We start from the raw sequence: 15,477 nt of genomic DNA, 5'->3' as shown, positions 1-15,477 counted from the left end.
TTCCAGATCCTCAATCTTGCACAATCCTTGAAGTCAAGATTGTGTTTTGGCTATGTTGCAGAATATAATTTTGTTGGTGCCCCATCTATCCCACTTTTGCATAGGGACTCAGTAATTGGCTTTCTGCAAGACTGATCACAGTCTTGAGGCCAGGTTCTAGAATGGACATTTAAGTCGATTTAGGCTTGTTAGTAGATCCAAATACATCTTAGAAGTCTGCAGTTTTGAGCCTCTTTACCTCTGAACTTGCAGGTAGCTTGTGTTGCTGGTAGCTCCTCATATTGCCACAGACTATCATTTGGAGTGTTTACAGAAAGGAAAAGGATCAGAGAAAGGAAGGGTTGGTGTTTGAATGTTTTGCTTCTACTTTCAAATGTCACTATCTCTCTAGGAGCTCACCAAATATTTGCTCTTTCTTGTCTCAATATTCTAGAGGCCTATTTAAATCCACAGGTTTCTCTCAGTACATGCAGCAATATAGAATTACTGACATGAAAATCCCACTCATGCTGAAATGAGAATAAATTCCTGCAAGGATGTGCATTTTTTCCATACCTAGAATTTTTGTCTGTGTTTCCAAGAGTGCATGTTCTCTTTTACCTTACTAACTCTTTCCCTTACACTTTGTAGCTTAATAACACATGGTACAGTATATCCTTTTGCAAGGAAGAGGGAAACAAAATATATGCAATACTACTATTAACAAAAAATTCATATCTGCTAAAGACATAAATATGCTAGTTACTGTTGAACTGAAGTCCAGAAGAGTAAGCATATCAGGATGAAATTTCTTCTTTTGGGGTCATTCTACCATGACTAGTTTATGAAGACATAAGAGTGATGGTTTCAATAAAAATAGGTGGAAGAAGGAATCTGTTCCACCAATAATTTACAGGAGGTAGAGTTTTGTTGCGCTCTTGTTTCAGGATCCCATTTGCTATCAATACAGTGTCCATGTTACAGTTCATGCAAATTTTGTACAAAAATCCTTCTTCCTTGTAAAAAGTTTGGAATAATCAGCCAATCAGCTAACATAAATTGTGCAAAAGCCACACTCAAACTGAATGAATGACAGGATAACTCTCTGTTTCACAGCAGGTTTTTTTTTTACTCCTCCTTCTCCCTCTCTCTCCTCCCCTCTTTCAATCCCAACACATTTTTCAGCAAATCACTGAATTGTCTCCACTGGCTTTCCTACTCCCATGGTTTTATTATGCTTACTACCATTTTGTGTTCTAGTGCTTGATTAGACACAGAGCCTCAGATTAAATACGTTGATAACAATCACCCTTGAAGGTATAACCAGGCACAAAGCAAATTGTTTTTTCATGCACATTTTAATAGCTGTTTCATTTTATATGGCACATTCTTGGCTCCAGAAAGCGATCAGAAAAGAGCTCTTACTCTGAGGAGGGAGCACATACTGTAGCGTCATGCAGCACACTTGAGCGAGTGAACAAGTTCTAACAATAGCACAGCAGAGCAAGGGCTGTTAAAAACGGCTTCTAATTTTACTCCACTGGAACAATACTGTTTAGATTTTTATTTTTATCCTCCTTTACTCTGGGGACAAGGTGTTAACTCATTCTAAGGGTATGGCCCTTCAAGCTTGCACCGCAAAGCAACCAAAATACAATTGCTCTTTCTGCTGGCCTCTCTTTACCATGAGTTACTCAAATCTTCAATTAACTAAACAGAGAAGTGGCAATCATGTCACTGTGAGACACTGGAGACTTGTAGTCAATAATACCCGGGAAGCAACCAGGCAACTTTGTCCAACTAAATCCTAACACAAGATTGTATGTAATTTTCCAAACACATTATTTCAGATTCTTCAGGATACTGTTTCTGGATATATTTTGGCTCTCACTGCACTGATTTTTGCAATCTTCATAGATTCTATTCCCCAAATAAAATTATTATGCTCATTAGATATCTTTCCTTTTAGGAGTTTAAATACAGTTTAACTTCCATTTATACTAACAGATATTGAATGACTCTTTTGAAATGTATCATGCAGACTTGGCATAAGCATTTCGATATATTTATAAAACAGAGAAAGTAATCAGAAATTCTAAAAATGTAAGAATAGACTTTTTATAAGATATGACAACTTACGAAAACAAGAATTTCCTGCAGGAGAAAAATATTTCACTAACCTCTACTGTCAGTTCTAGGAGAGACTTGTGATATAAAAGCATTGATGATACTGAAAAACATAATGGTAAAGAGTAAGGAATCACTGCAGTTCAACTACGGAAAGAATTGTGACAAGGAAAATGAAAATATCTTGAGAGTGAAGTTGTTTTTCAAAAAAAAAAAAAGGAATTTTAAGGTGATTTTTTAACTAAAATTTTAGTTAGAAAATTTAGACATTAAGATCAATTGTTATTAGAAAATATTTTAAATACTAAAGTTAAATAGTTCTTTGATCCAAACTTTTTTATGATTATCAGCTGACACTTCTAAAATGTCAGGTTTTTTGTCCTTAGGTCACCCTTTTTCCTGATGAACTTTTGTAACTGAAATAACTGAAATAGCACAAAACCAAATCATGTCAATTTAAAAAAAAAAAAAAATCTATTTTTATTCCATCTCCGGTCATTTCCATGTCAGTACCCTGATGTCAGTTTGGTGTTTTTAGCTTTACCAATCTCTACCAGCACAAGAGAGCACTGGGGAAAAGGTTCATTTTCAAGAATAATGAAAAGCTTTGGTCTCGTGTCAAATATCATTAAACTTGGACTGAAGTTCAGATGATGTCCCAGTCATGAAGCAAATGAACTGATATGTTAGCTGCCAGTTTCTTGGCTGTCCTTGTGTGTGAGCTTCTCCTGTAGCTTCCAGTTTGCTGCTACCTCTCTTTGCATGGAAAATCTGCATGGTCTCTGTTAGCTCTGGGGTCTTCCAGGTGTTCCTTCTGGTTTATCATGTTTTGCAAGAAGAACAACGTGTTTATTAGTCTCTTGCTCTCCATTGCACAAAAGACCTAATCTGGCCAATCAGTGAAAGCAGATTAAAAAAGAATAAATAGAGCCATCACACAGTATTTTGTGTCCTTCAGGTCATGTAATTCTCACTCTTGGTAATTGCTGCCAATTTCCTAGAGGAAAACTAGATACATGCAGCATGACACCCTTTTTCACAGATCTCAATCTGATATCAAACAAGGATATAACTTCCTTCCATTGTACGGCTTCTTATGCTGACAAATCAGCTGTGTGTTATTGGTTCTGCAATCCTTTGTCAGTTTTTGCTGTCCTCTCTGAAGGACTTTGTGGCTAGAAAGACATCTTCGATCAGAGAACCATTTCTTTCCCTCTTATCATTACTTTTGCTTTCTGTCTTGCCCATATGATTCAAGGAGATTAAAATAAATTACAACAAAAAGGATGCTATCCTTTGGAGACCTTTTTTTCCAATATTTGTAACTCTAGTCAAATGACTACCCATGAAAAGAAGTAGTATGTAGAAGAATTATAGCGATTGGAAGAGGAATGTTTTAGAGAAACTAAGAAAAAGAAGTGTCAATGCAAACACCCAGGTTTTATAGACCTCTTCCAGCCCTGTCAAACCATCTACAAATGTGTGGATGGGTCTCATCAAATGAAGGATGTTAGTATGCAAAATAAAAAGTATATTTTTTCTTGTAACAAGCCTGCAGTCTCTTTTGACCTAAATATACTGCAATTCTGCCCTAAGCCTTTCTCTGTCATTCATTGTCAGGCTTATTCAATAAGTTTAAAGTCATGAGACTTCACAGATCAGGCTTAAAATGAGGCTGAAAAGTCCAACACTAGAATCCTTCTTGTCTGTTCTAACAAAGAAGGTGGGAATCAAACGGGCGTGGAAATTAAACTGAATTTCCTCTCATCCCTAGAAGTTTACTATAGATAGGCCAGATGCAGCTGTGTCACTGCTAATTGTGCTCTTTTGGTTATGTGGTTGAAGGCTTGAATCAGGAGGTCTTTCACTCCAGCACTTTCCAGAAATAGTAAACTACTTTGAGAGTAAACACACTTTCTATAAGGTGTGAGGAAAACTGGAAGGAATCTGACACTACATTTTGATTTGACACATCACCATTACACTGTAGGAAGCTATAGTGGATGGACATTGGAGTCCATCTTTTGAAGACAAAAGGTATGAGACTAACTAGAAATGATTACACAGGCTGGCTGAAACTCTAATGAAGGATTTAAAAGAAGAGTCCAGCAGTCATGTAATATCCACTGAATGGCATCTACAGCTACTTGCTATAATGATTTTCCAACCATAACAAGTCAAAGTTCAGAAGAGGAAAAGCATTTATAACCAGCATCCAGAATGATGGAAAGTTCATACTTGCCTGTCTCCATTTTCTTAAGCCAATATCTTCCCCGTGCTTCTGCTTTCTGAATTAAGATGACTGCCACGAGATGCAAGTATTTCATGTATTGGTGATGTGCGTCAGGAGGAAGGCAATCAACAGAGTCGTGAAGAGATGAAATGGTTGCTAGTTTAGAGCTAGTTTTGAGATATGATTTTAATTCTGCTTACACTGTCAGCACAGTGGATTATGGGTGAGTGTATTGTTTAAATTAATGCAATGTGCTGGCATTTAGTTTCTGAAACTAAAAATTTATGCTCAGAATTAATTCATAAAATCCTGGACCTATTGAATTCTGAACTTCTCCTGAGATGCATTTCCCTAACAAGAGTTTTAAACTGTAAAATGAAAAAGAACCAGATGAGATCCAAACGTCTGATTTTTTTTTCACTACTGTTTTTCCGTTATGGTTGTTTTTCTTAACCCAGTAATTCTAAAAATAGGCTAAGGTTTAATCTTTATATTACGATTTGTTTATGAGAAGGTGATGTCTGATGACTGACATTTGAGCCACAAGAAAAAACAGAATTTCATAGAGTAGAACTTTGAAATGAGAAGACCCACAGGTCATGCTCTTTTTTCACAAGTGGATTCCCATTGTAAACACACTTATTCTCTTTTTTCTCTTAGTATAATTTTTACTTCTCCCACCCAGGCAGATTCCTTTCCATAGCCCAGTATGGCATTACTTCTTCCAGGAAAATGTAGGTTTCGAAAATGAGACATTGTCATTACAAATTTATCAAGAACAATGTTCCAGGGAGCATCTGCAAATTTGAATCAGGGCAAAATGGTCATTTCCTCTCATAAACATAGAAGAAATGGAAATATCCTGAATCTGTTCTGTGAAAATTCACTCCTTCTCACTGATGTTTCTGCCAATGTCAGGATGTATTGTTGCATCTGTCAATGGCATTATAGGGCAATGTGAATATCCAGAACAGTCAGCAGAAAACAGTGTGCAACTTGATAGCAGTGGCACAACAGAGAACTAGGAACTGTCTCCAAACCCAAAAACACAATTAGTAAAATCCCGTTTGTTGTCTCCAGTAGGTTTCTTGTCTTATCTCCTCTCTGCTTTACACATAGTAGTTACACCAACAAACGCAATAAAACAATCTTGGTCTCAAAATCGGTCTGAGAAGAGAACCAGACCTTAGTCTCCAAAAGTAGGTCAAGGACTCTGTCAATACAGGAAAATGTTGGAGCTGGCAGGCCATAAGCAGCAAATGGGCACAACCAGCCGGTGATACCAGCCAGTGGCACACAGCCATTCCCCAAAAGAGAGGTACTTTCAGAGTCTGGGCCCCAGAAGAGGAAATTAGCAGTCATATCTCTGGACACTCAAAATAAATCTTCTTCATTAGATTGAACTTATATGCACTTGGTTTTTCACTGGAGTTAATTTTCCATTACCTTATTTTCCTTGCAGACTGAGGAAGAAAATACAAATTGAGTATTTTGGCACTCTAAAAGAAAAAGTAGTAGAGCCTAGAGGGGTTCAGAGAGTTGATTTCTGTTCCCTGCTGTAGGTATAAGAAAAACAAAATAATGGAAGCTTGACTCAAACAAGTGAATAAATGAATTTACAAGGAATAAGCTAATTTTTGTCTTGGACTGCCTGCAATTATGAATGTTTATCAACTAATCTGTCTGGCTTTTGAAGGGGAAGAGTGCGGGAATCCCTGAAGCAGTCCAGCTCAAACAAAATTATCAGTCAAAATTAAAAAGAAATCCAAACAAAAAGCCCAAGCAGAATGCCAAACAGTACAAAACTTCCAGTGCTACTGGTGGGCTTAATGTTGTCTGCTTAAATGCACAGTGGTCCTATTGACTGCTCAGGAACCACTAGCATGAGTAAGGGCATATCAGGAATTACTGGATGCTCTGTCCTGCTGAGATAAAAAACAGGTGGTCAAAGTCCAATCCAGCAGCAGACGAAAGCATGTGAGTACACTTACTGACTTCAAAGGAACAGCCCACATGTTTAATGTTAAGGATATGCTAAAGTCTTTTGCTATACTGGAGCCCATGAGATTTCAGAGATCTTCACTCCCAATGACTTTGGGGTCAGCTGAAGTAACATGTTAAGTCTGTATTTCCCCAAAGGATAGCACCAAGATTTTATTCTTCTGTTTTAGTAAAAAAAATAATGTTATTTAGAAAATGTTTTGTTTTAGAAAGTCATCCAATCAGTCTTGGGAGAGAACTTCCCCACAGTCTTTTAGAAGAAAAATTTACTAAAAAACTCCAGACACTTAAAGATTTATTCCTTTGGTGACCATATGTTACAGATAGGTTCATTAATGCCAATATCTCTTATGCTAATGCTTAGAGATGCTGGATTCAGCAATGAAACAAACAGCTATGGCAAACATAGTTTTAAAATCTATTCACGATATTTTTAAGTAGCTCACAACTTGCACAGATTCCATACACACAGCACTGTGCAGGTCTATTTGGGTGCACAACCACTTCTGTACATGCAAGCCATGCAGTTGCACAAACCAGAAGATAGCTGCACAAGCGGTCATTTGTACATATAAATATCCCAATTACAGACCAGCCTTGGCAGGAATACCTACCACTGTAGACAGTTGCACTTAGCATATTTGAATGCAAACCTTAGTATTCCATTTCTGAAAATACAGGAAGGTAGAATGAAAAGGGAAATCCTGGAGCCGTGAATATATCTCCTGCAAACTTAATGAAGTCCCTTCCTGAGTTGATTGAGCTTCTTGCTGGACTACACTAGGACTCTTTTTTCACCCCACTATTCCTCTTTGATAAGAAACTCATTCTAATTTTCCAGACTGAATGTATTCATGTTCCATTTTTGAACAGTTACTCCTGTGACAGTGTTGTCCTTTACCTTAGCCAGCTCTTCTGACTTCCTGGGGCTTCCTTCTTTCACGTGTATGTATACTGAGAAAAAACTCATTTCTCTCCCCTCTCTATCTTTTTCTCTTTATGAACTAATTGGATTCATATTTCTTCATCTGTGCAGGCACAGCCCTTAGACAGGTGTGGTGCTCAGACTGCATCACCCGAGGAACAATTCGAGCTGGCAGAGTGATTTAGTGACACACCTGTGAGTCAACATTTCTGCCCAGCTCTCCCTGTGCCGAAAGTTGGTAGTCATCTGTCTTATGCTCTTTCCAGCAGTCATTGGCTCCTGGCTGTTTAAAGTACTGCATTAAAACTAGTGGGAAAAAATAGCCCTTCAAGACAAAGATTTCATCTAAAAAGAGAATCCAGCTTTTAGAAATTGGATTATAATTTATTCTAACAATGCAATTCCTGCTTTCAGTAGGAATGGAGCACTGCACAGTGTTTGCCTAGGATGTCATCAGACAGTAGTCTCCTGCTGCTGCCAGCACTTTGCACTATGCGTACTGTTCTGTGTATGCCTTTCATGTCTGACTATTATGTTTCCTGGCTGATCTCTAGAAGACCCATATTTTCATTTAAGATTTCATGCCTACTCTAAATCCAACAGTATGATTGTTTGGCCCCCTGCACTCAGGATTGTGTGTTGCACACCAAAGTCACTACTCACCAAACGGTAAGTAACATCCTGTGGCCTTTTATTGTGAAGTGATTAATGCTGGAGTATGAGTCATTTCACTGTTCCTAGCACATTTGTTTCAGCTGCCTGAAGTGTCTCATGAGGGATGGAAAGGTACTGTAGCATACTCAGGGATTCTCTCTTCAGTTCCAGGGTCCCAGCTGCTTTATACTCACAATAGGATATACTGCATATCTGTACATCAGCCCTCAAAATATCCTTAAGCTTTACTCCTTCATTCATGATTAATGTAGTTTCAACTACACAGGATAGGTGTTTTGATGTATTTAGTATCAGCTTATTCATAGTGCTTTCTAATGGATTGTGATGATGTTTGTGTTCCACCCGAAGGTGAAGTAATTGGATTTCTCTATTCAAAAATCTCAGTCATTTCATCCTTTCCAGTACTAACATTCCTCTTTCTCCAGGTATCAGAGCTCTGGTGACAATTGCTGTGGCCTGCTTCCTTTACTTATTGCCTACCTTTTAAAACCCCACATGAGGTGTATCCATACAACATCTTACCTTGCTCTTCAGTTCTAAAAGGTGCCTAAACTCATCTTGCGCCCACATGCACAAAGATCTTTGTTTCTGCAATGCCAGAGATAAACATTTGAAAGTCTAGCCCTCCAGGAATACTGGCCAGCCTTCAATACCAGAGCCCAAGCCTTCTCTCCTTCTAGTGCCAGGTGCACTTAAAAATTAATCAAGATACAAATCCTGAACAAGGGCATCACCATGCTTTGTTCATGTGCAAGCCAGTCAGACAGACACATCTGCTTTTCTCTTACACCTGTCCAGTTTGCCCTACCCCCAGTCTGGGTTGGTACAGTAAAAAAACTAAACAGTTTTACATTAGCTGAAACAATCTTGTTGACTCTCTTTTTTTTTCCCCTAAAGACGTGTTACTTTTATAGACATGACATATATTTGATCTTCCCTAAATTTCAAAAGAAGCAAACTTTTAGTAATTTATTGCAGACATTTAAGGGAGAGGGATGTAGACTGTTGACACTAGAGTATCCCTTGGATGGGTTTTGCTTTGGATATAAATTTGTGGTGCTCGGTCCAAAGAAACAATCTCAGTTTCTTAGAAGTGTGTCTATGTAGACATAGCCACCATAGTTCCAAGGCTGCTTTGCTTGATAGTACTTAAACCCTGATACATCATTTACATTTTTCTTTTCTCCTTCAAATGCCTGTTTGTTGGTATCTCACCATACGCCCACTATGTGCTAACTGTCTCAAGAGTTCACAGGCTTCTGATAAGCATGTGCAGAATCTAGAAAGATAAGGTAGGCATCCCTATAAATCACTGAACTTCTTCCCACCCTTTAGTTCCTAAACACTCTACATTTTTTGGAGTGCAGCTGGAGTCTCTCAAAAGTCAACAGATGTCTAGCATCAGAAGCACGAGTTTTCTGACCAGTTCTGTGCTTGTTTCAACAGGTGTATTGTTATCTCTTCATTGCAGGACTGACAGTTCCTTCTGCCCAGTCTTCCCTGGAGTTAAAGAAACTCTCTGTATTATAACTGTCCACATGTCCAATATGTTTCTATCTTCAGCTCACCATGAAGCATCCTCCCCCTCCTTAAATGCATGCGTTCTTTGGCTTTGCATGATGGGTGACTGTTGTCCCTCTTTTTTCACACTAAGGATATTTTGGTGTTGAACAGATGCACAGTTCAACAAAGTCCACAAAGATTTGGAGTTCCCTAGCTTTCTACACAGTAAGTCACGTGTAATTCTTGTGTGACAGCTAATTGAAACTATTTTTCTAATTATGACTTTTGCCTAAGATCAAGCCACAACCATTCACACGTACACAGTGCTATCATTTCTCCTAAGACATGGTCCCCCTTCCAGCTCAGTGCCCCTAATAGCTCCAACATCTTGTTTCATTAGTTTCATGATGACCTATGCCTGCCTATGGACACAGGATATTTTTATTGTAAGCTGCTTGCACTTGGCCAGATTTTCCCAGTCTAATATTGCGATTTACTGTAACCACTGGCATTATATTGGCCCTTGCTATATAATATAGTTGAAATAAAAAAAGATTTCTATCCATGGAAGGAAAGAAAGGAGAACCTAAACAGTTTTACAGCAAGCACCAACGAAATTATAAGCAGCATCATGCAGAGTTGTCAGCAGTCTCAGGGGGTCCTGACTGTGGTCTGAGTTACATGTTAGTCAAACAGCATGGTTGCAAGATTCATTTTTCCAACAAAGTAGGGTGGCTGGATCCACACTGCTTATTCCGAAAAATCCCTGCTTTGTGCTATCACCTAACTCACATGCAGAGATTATGTGGAAAATGTTTGTTGATGTTGCTAGAACAATAGCAGAGACCATGCAAACAACTGAACTGCTTGAACAATCATCAGCCACTGCTCAAGGCTTGACCTTCTTTGTGTGTTTTGTGCATATGTGTATGTGTGTGACTGGTATAGATGTAGCCTACAGCATTCAGAGGAATCTGTTCACTTTGTCATCCATGTAGCCCTGTTGCCAGTAGAATAAACAATTGTCTTTTATGGCATTCATATTCCTTCCTTTTTTCTTCAGGTTGCAGCTAGGTTTCACTTCTTTATTTGAGGACCCAGTGCTCGACAGCCATCATGTTAATGATCTGAATTCTGGGTATCCTTTATGGAATCTGTGACTTGTTTTATTTCACTCTTTCATTTCTAACTCCTCTTCTTGATTCTTTACAGAGAATACAAACTCTTCTGCAATGCAAAGGACAGTCTTATTTGGAAACCCATCAGTCCCAACATCTCTCCCTTTTATTTTTTACTGTAAGTAGGCAGTGTTTTGTTTGACTTCAAGATCTAGCGTCTACTTTCTTACCTACCCTAGGACACAACAGTAGGCTATAACACAAAAAAGGCCATGTTCTTTAAGTGTCTTTTTATTAACAGAGCTGATTTAAGAGATGCTGCACTTGTAGCCCAACAGCCATACAAAGACTGACCTCCTTTCAAGCTCTTCTTCCTTACAGCCCATACTCCTCAGACTGGAGGATATTACAGAGAATTTCTTTACAGAGAGGGGTCAAACACTGGAACAGGCTTCCTAGAGAGGGGGTTGATGTCTCAAGCCTGTCAGAGTTTAAAAGGCATTTGGACAGTGTCCCTAATAAAAGAGTTTAAGTTTTGGCCAGCCATGAAATGGTCAGGCAGCTGGACCAGATGATCATTGTAGGTTCCTTCCAACTGAAATATTCTATTCTATTCTATTCTATTCTATTCTGTTCCTTTCCTTCAGGTTCAGTGTAGGTTGCTGCAGGAAGGAAGCCACCACTTAAGTTATTCTCCTACCCACTTTCTCTGTGGTAGGAGTAAGCAGGCACAAAGTCCTAGCTATTCTTTCACCCTAGGATCCAACCTGCCTCAGGTAACCTGCAAAGAGGAAAGCAATCCTTAGTCCACTCCGCTCAAACATAGTCCAAGTCACAAGCTAGAGACAGTTCCTTAGGTACTAGCCTCAAAAGAATATGACAGAACATCCATTGCTAAAGAAAGACATCTGCATCCTCTGGATTATGTAAAAAAACATCTGGCAGCCACGGCTTCCTCTTAGCCATGCTGTTGTATGTAGTAGATGGAAGCCTCAGCTCCCACAACTGTCATTTGGCTTCAGCAAGCACTATGACTCCCCTTTTGTGAGAAATGAAGAATAATCTGGCTAAATCCCAGTTTCAGAGCTAGCAAACACCAAAGGTCCAGTCCCTCCTGCTGTTGTTAAAAGCTGGCTCCCCACTTCCAGGGATTAACAAACTATGCAGACATTCTTAGGAACTGAAAAATCAGCAGACTGCTGCTTTGCAAGCTCCATCAGAAATGAGTAAAGCTGTTCCCCATTTCACTGCCACAACCAGCAATTTTCAAAGCCCTGGAGCAACAGTAATATTAATATCAAGCAAATTTTTGATTCTCATCTTTTGAGTCTTGCTGCATCTCAAGTGAACATTGGAGTCTTCAGCAAAATCTGGACTAAATTAATTCTAAGCAAATAAATACACAAACATCCTATAACAACAAGTTAAGCAAGAGAGCTAGAACCCAATAAAAGCAATGAAAAAGGCATCAGCGTCTGTAAGAGCATTCTGGAGTCCCAGCACATTCTCAGAGAATAATATGGCCCCGCCTCACTCTGTATTCCTGTAATCATTCCCATACCAGAAGTCCCTACTGAGGCTGTAACAATGCATACTGTATATACTGCCCTTCTATTGTCTCTTTTGTCTTTGCCTAAGGAAAATACACCGATTCTGCTGACAGTAAAGGCTCTGTAGCCACAGAGCTGAAAACTAGATTTTTCTCCAACTCAAACAAAACTAAGTTAAAAGGAAGAGAAAACACACAGGGGAACAGTGTGGGTATCTCAGTAGAGCTATATCCTTTCTCACCTCAACTGTGCTCTGAGAGATGATAACATAGTTAACACAGGCAATTACCACAGAGCCCCTTTTGAAAGGGGGGCTGCAAAGACCCTTTGAAAGCTTATTTCCTGCTTCATATGTAAAGCCCCGAAATGAAACATATATCTCTACTTTCCAGAAGGGAAGTCTTATCTACCTCAGGTTCCCTCAAACCTCAAGAGGAGAAAGATTTCTGTTTTCGTATCTAGTAGCATTTAGGCAGAAAGAGGACATGGAGTGACTTGTGAATTGCATAAAATCACTTTAACCATTTTGAGACCTCTCAATAATTGGGCTTTAGCTTCAAGAACCCATCTTCTACTGGAACATCTAGCTCTGCCGGTCTCTAAATTTTCCACCTTAAAGAAGCCTTTCTGTATCTTTCCTGTAAATCTGGGTACTCTCTATAAGAATTCTACAAAGGGCTACAGAGCTAAGAAAACTACAGTAAGAGTCACAATATTGTTTTTTTCTACCTTTCCCAAAGTATACATCCACCTCCCCCACTAGACTTCAAAAAAATCTTTATCAATATATTTATTATTTGGTCGCATTCATATGCCTACATAGTTAATGGCAGCAGAATCAATAGAACTGTGGGAGTCAGACCTGCTACTACAAAAGAGCAGAATATGTCAAATGAAGTAGCTGAGGCAGTTAGTAGGGTGATTAGTGGAGGTAGAGTTGGGTTTGCTTATTATACAAGTTTGTCTTCAACATTTCTCAATGCACAGTCTGACTTTTAGGATCAAAATTTGGTGATCTACTGCAACAATGACAATAAAGACCCTGTTACCACTGTTGAATCAATGGGCTTTGCACTGTATGTACAGTACAAAATACATGCATAAGCCTGGCAGCTGCTAAACTCATTGATATATAACACCAGTCCCAAAATAGTGATATTTCACTTCTGGAGCTTTATAAATTGTTAAAGAAATAAAATCTGCCTTTGGGAAATAATGTTTCTTTATGCATCATCATACCCTTTCCCTCCCTCCTCCCCTACCTTCGAGATTAAAACAAATAGCATTGAAGCTATAAATCTTCCCTATTGGCACTGGAAAGTCCTCAGAGATCTTCCTTCTGTGCCATTTCAGTAGACAGAAAGTCTAATGTACAGAGAGGTGATGTTGCTTTATTTTTTTTTTTAAGTAGAGAGTCAGAAAAACATGTCCCTCCTTGATCTCTTCAATGTACATCAATATTTCTTCAATCATATTAAAGACATTGCATACGCTCCAAGTGGTTTCAGTGAAAATCACTGGGAAATGGAGCATGCCTGGGAATTTTAACTATCATTGTTTTGTGTAGAGAGGAGCATCTTGAAACACCATTTAAACACTGGAGGCGATGTCAATAATAGAACTGAATCAGTCACTCTATCCTGAAACGAGTATGGTTTTGAAAACTCATTTGCAGAAATTCAACCTCCATTGCTTGTTTTTCACTGAGCACAGTCATCCAATCTATAACTGGATAAGTGATGACCCAAGAACTGGATTTGTATAATGACATTCAAGTTGAGAATTTCAGTAGTTTACTTTAAATTGTTTTTCTGTTACTATTCCTGAGGGTAAATTCCATTCTTAGAAATTGGTCCTGGTTTTTTTGCAAACATTGATCAAGCGTTTCATTCACCCACTTCCATTTTTCAGTAACATGACTTGTTTGTTTTTTTTACCCAACCATCACTTCTTAGTGATGGTTTCCTCTGCTTTCACTTCAAAAAATAGGGAGAAAAACTGGAAGGCTTTTCAGAGCTTCTGAGCTTGGTAAACATGAGCTTTACATTAGAATATCCATCGATTACAGCAAATTCATAACCAAAAAGAGGTAGCCTTCTCTCTTCCCTCTTTTCTTCCCTCATTGAAGGGAAGAGAAAAAAAAGAGAAAAAAAAATACAAATGCAAACCCAAAAAAACCTTAGGATAAAACTAACAATTTCTAATAAGAAATCAGAAAGTTACTTTACTCATGCAAGCAAGTAAGTAAGATAACTATAGGCTGCATTTTTTTCATTTTTAACACTGCATGGTGCAATCAAAGCAGAATTCCCAGCCATGCTATGTTCCTTTCCACTACAATTGCTCTCCTCGACTGAGAGCCACCTTCAGAGGAAATGCTGAAGCACAAATGGTACAACAGAGCCACCTCAGCTCATCACTGCAGCATTTGAAACAGTCCTAAACACCTTCAGGCAAAGATATAAGCATTTAAAATTAGCTGATAGCATCTGAGTCCTCGGATCCTAGCTTAACTGAGTATATGGAAAGACCATCAGAAACAGTGGCATTACTTGTATGTGTGTAGTTAAGAGCATGGAAGTATTTTTTGCAGCATTGGGACTTAAGAGGGAAAGATATCCTGCTTTATCACAGCAAATTGTATCACTTTGATCTTAGGCATATTTAGGCTTTTGCAAGCTTTCTCTACTAATCTCTGGTTTAATAGGCATGAGCTGGATTCCTATTCCTACATCAGCCAAGGTAAATCCAGTCTCTGTAGAGCAAGCCTGAGAGACTGTGAGACTCCAGGAAGCAGCGTAGGAATTCTTCAGTCACATACATATTTTAGCCTCCAACTGAGCATCATTCACAAGTGCTCAGTCCACACACACACACACACACACACACACATCCCAAGCCTGTCCTTGTCTCTGAACAACTCCCATCCCGCCTGCTAACACAGGTACATGGAAATAATTCTTGATGAGCCTTTTGAGCTTTGGTTTACTCTGCACTTGCCCCCATATTGAATCAGCATCTGTTGCCGTCATATAATACAGGTACAGACCTCATCCCAGCAAGGCCGGTCGTATCACATCATCTGGCCTGGCATTTGTCTGTCACGCTGGGGCAGGGAATGTGATACCAAGCTGACAAAAAGCAGCACACAGCCCTGCCTGGAGAGCCCCTTTGTTCATCTAAGCCTCCCCTGCTGCTTTTGTAACTCCAAATGGATTTCTGATTCCCTATCTCCTGGCCTTTTCAAGCCAAATGGTTTGGCCAGATCACAAGGCAGCAGGTGCTGCTCCGATCAACATTTGCACCTTCCAATCCAAACACAACTCTCCCCACCGACCCTTAAAATCAATCAAAGGGACTTATCAG

This window comes from Manacus candei, unplaced genomic scaffold (assembly GCF_025592945.1).
Source record: "Manacus candei isolate 608988 ecotype Guabito, Panama unplaced genomic scaffold, ASM2559294v1 h1tg000008l, whole genome shotgun sequence".
Taxonomy (NCBI): domain Eukaryota; kingdom Metazoa; phylum Chordata; class Aves; order Passeriformes; family Pipridae; genus Manacus; species Manacus candei.
This window is presented reverse-complemented; position numbering follows the sequence as displayed.